General features: G+C 52.8%; 1 protein-coding gene across 1 annotated transcript in view; it reads right to left on the bottom strand.

Annotated features, from left to right (window-relative positions):
- Positions 1–3,218, bottom strand: part of LOC107120829 (GTP-binding protein REM 1-like) — a 23,614-nt gene that overhangs the window by 7,068 nt on the left and 13,328 nt on the right. The window lies entirely within an intron of this gene.

The raw sequence follows: 3,218 nt of genomic DNA, 5'->3' as shown, positions 1-3,218 counted from the left end.
GAAGGAAGGAAGGAAGGAAGGAAGGAAGGAAGGAAGGAAGGAAGGAAGGAAGGAAGGAAGGAAGGCTCTGCTGGATCAGACCAATGGTCTCTCTAATTCACCATCCTGTCTCACACAGTGGCCAGCCAGTTCCCCTGGAGGGCCAACAACAAAGCGTAGAGCCTGAGGCCTTGCCCTGATAAGAACCTAAGAAGAGCCCTGCTGGATCAGACCAGTGGTCCATCTAGTCCAGCAACCTGCCCCACACAGTGGTCAACCAGTTCCCCTGGAGGGACAACAATAGGGCAGAGAGGCCGAGGCCTTCATAAGAACATCTAATCCTCTGAATCCCAGAGCCGAGAGGCAACATCTGGAGAAAGCCTCAGCCTCTCTGCCCTGTTGTTGGCCCTCTAGAGGAACTGGTTGGCCACAGTGTAAGACAGGATGCTGGACCAGATGGACCCTCACTGGTCTGATCCAGCAGGACTTTTTAAAATGTTCTTTTGAAGGCCTTGGCCTCCATGCCCTCTGGTTGGACCTCCAGAGAGGACCTATGTTGGCCACTGTGTGATACAGGATGCTGGGCCAGATGGACCAGTGGTCTGATCCAGCTCTTCTTATGTTCTTATGAAGCTGTCTTCCAGACCCTGCATATATCAGGTTCAGTACTGTCTACTCAGTCAGGCAGCATATGCCCAAGGTCAGAGGCTGAGGTCTTTCACGTCACACCCTACCTAGTCCTTTTAACTGGAGATGCCAGGGATTGAACCTGGGGCACATGAACACCCACGAAGCTAACCCTCGGTCCATCAACATTCAGTATTGTCTTCTCAGACTGGCAGCAACTCTCCAGGGTCCCAGGCAGAGGTATTTCACATCACCTAGTGCCTGATCCTGGAGTTGCCAGGGATTGAACCTGGGACCGTCCGCATGCCAGGCAGATACTCTGCCACTGAGCCACAGCCCTCCCCCAATGCCTGACTGGTCTACATTTGATGGGCAACCGGTCTCCAAAGCCTCAGGCAGAGAAGGCTCATTCTCACTTTCCAAAACATTGCCGGTCTCTCAGATGCTGCCGGACTCCAGGGGTCATTCCGTAGAAAAAGAGGTGCAGGAGCTCATTCGCATAACTCATTAGCATAACTCATTTGCAAATGCCACACCCCCTGACATCACTGGAAGTGTGTCAGAAGGCAACACCCACCACTCAGGCTCCACTGGACTGTTTTGGATTGCTAGCTATTGGGGGGGGGGACGTGCAGATCTGCCCTCACAAGAGGAGGGAGAGCTTGTACCTGAATAAAACTTGGTCTTAAAGGTGCCACTGGACTGTTTTGGATTGCTAGCTATCAGGGGGGGGAACGTGCAGATCTGTTCTTGCAGAGGAGGGAGAGCTTGTACCTGAATAAAACTTGGTCTTAAAGGTGCCACTGGACTGTTTTTTGGACCGGGGGGGGCCCTCTGCGACATACCTGGTTGCTTCTTGCTCTGATATGCAGGGGGTGGGGCTTGTTGCATGTGCCCGCCCCCTGGGCTCTTTACTGCCGGAGCTCCGCTCCTGTGCGCTCCTGCAGGAAATGACCCCTGCCGGACTCATATCTAGCTTCTCTCTTGCTTTCCAATACCTTTTAAGCAGAGATACCAGAGTTTGAACCCGGCACCCAGCCTCTCCACAAATCACTGTGGCAGGGGAGGTGATCACGTGAGAGGAGAGGGCGAGGCATTCCTGTCCAGCTTTGGATCAACTCTGATCTGCTTTGGACGATCTCTGATCCGCTTTGGACCACCAGACTCAGGCTGGGAAGTTCTACTGCCTTCGTGCACGATGGAATTGACCGTCTGCAGATTAAAAAGCTTTCTGCCTTGGGGCCGCGTTTGACACACAGTCTCCGTGTTGATCCGTCAGGGACAAACTACCGCCCGGGGATCTTTCCTCCAAACAGCGCAGCTAGCCCGCTCGGTGCTGCTACGGCGCCACCAATCCCACTAAATCTGTCCCCCGCCAGTAAGACCCGGAAAAGGACCAGGAAGAGAGGGGGGTCGTAATAGCCACAGAGTGGACGCCCTGGGTGAAGACCAGACTCGCCCTTCTCCGAGGGGAATCGGAGGGTTTAAACTCCAGCCAAAGCTGAGCTCCCAAATCTCTTCTGAATTCTAGCTGAAGGGCCCTGAAAAAGCCAAGTGGACTCATTCAAGGTGGTCTCTGAGCAGTGTTCCCTCTAAGCTGAGTTAGTGTGAGCTAGCTCACAGAATTTTAGCCTCCAGCTCACAGATTTTTGTCTCAGCTCAGGGAGGAGGGCTCCAGAGCAAGCTAATTGATGCAGTAGCCAAATCATCTGCTCACAACTTTAATGCCAGCAGCTCACAAAGTAGGATTTTTGCTAACCGCTTAGACGGAACATTGTCTCTGAGCAGATGCAGAGTGCACTTCCCAGTTTAATGCCGTGGTTAAGACTCTGATCTGGGAGAACCGGGCTTGACTTCCCACATTTATTTATTTACTTATTCCGATTTATATCCCACCTTGCCTGCCCTTCTCCTCCACATGCAGCTGCCGGGGTGACCCTGGGTCAGTCACAAGTTCTCTCGGCGCTGTTCTCTCACGAGCAGTCCTCGAGAGAGAGCTCTCTCAGCCCCACCCACCTCACAGGGTGCCTGTTGTGGGGAGGGGAAGGGGAAGGAGATGGTAGGCCGCTCTGAGACTCCTTCGGGTAGTGAAGGGCGGGGCATAAATCCAATCTCTTCTTCTTCCCTGAGTTGGAACACTTTCCCTATGAGGAAAGGTTAAAGTGCTTAGGGCTCTTTAGCTTGGAGAAAACACGACTGAGGGGTGACATGATCGAGGTTTATAAGATTATGCATGGGAAAGAACAGGTAGAGAATGAGGTCCTTTTCTCCGTTTCTCACAATACAAGAACTCCTTGTAGGCACTCCATGAAATTGCTGAGTGGTCGGGTTAGAACGGATAAAAGGAAATCCTTCATCACCCAAAGAGTGATTAACACCTGGAATTCACTGCCACAGGAAGTGGTGGCGGCTACAAGCATGGACGGCTTCAAGAGGGAACTGGATAAGCTTATGGAGCAGAGGTCCATCAGTGGCTCTTAGCCACAAGGTATAGATTGGGGCAAGTGATGCTCTGTCTTCTTGGTGCTTGGGGGGGTCAACAGTGGGAGGGCTTCTAATGTCCTGGCCCCACTGCTGGACCTCCTGATGGCACCTGGTATTTCTGGCCACTG

Source organism: Gekko japonicus, unplaced genomic scaffold, assembly GCF_001447785.1.
Source record: "Gekko japonicus isolate JY-2015 unplaced genomic scaffold, Gekko_japonicus_V1.1 scaffold4389, whole genome shotgun sequence".
Classification (NCBI taxonomy): Eukaryota; Metazoa; Chordata; class Lepidosauria; order Squamata; family Gekkonidae; genus Gekko; species Gekko japonicus.
The sequence above is the reverse complement of the archived record's forward strand: the minus strand, read 5'-3'. Positions and strand labels throughout refer to the sequence as shown.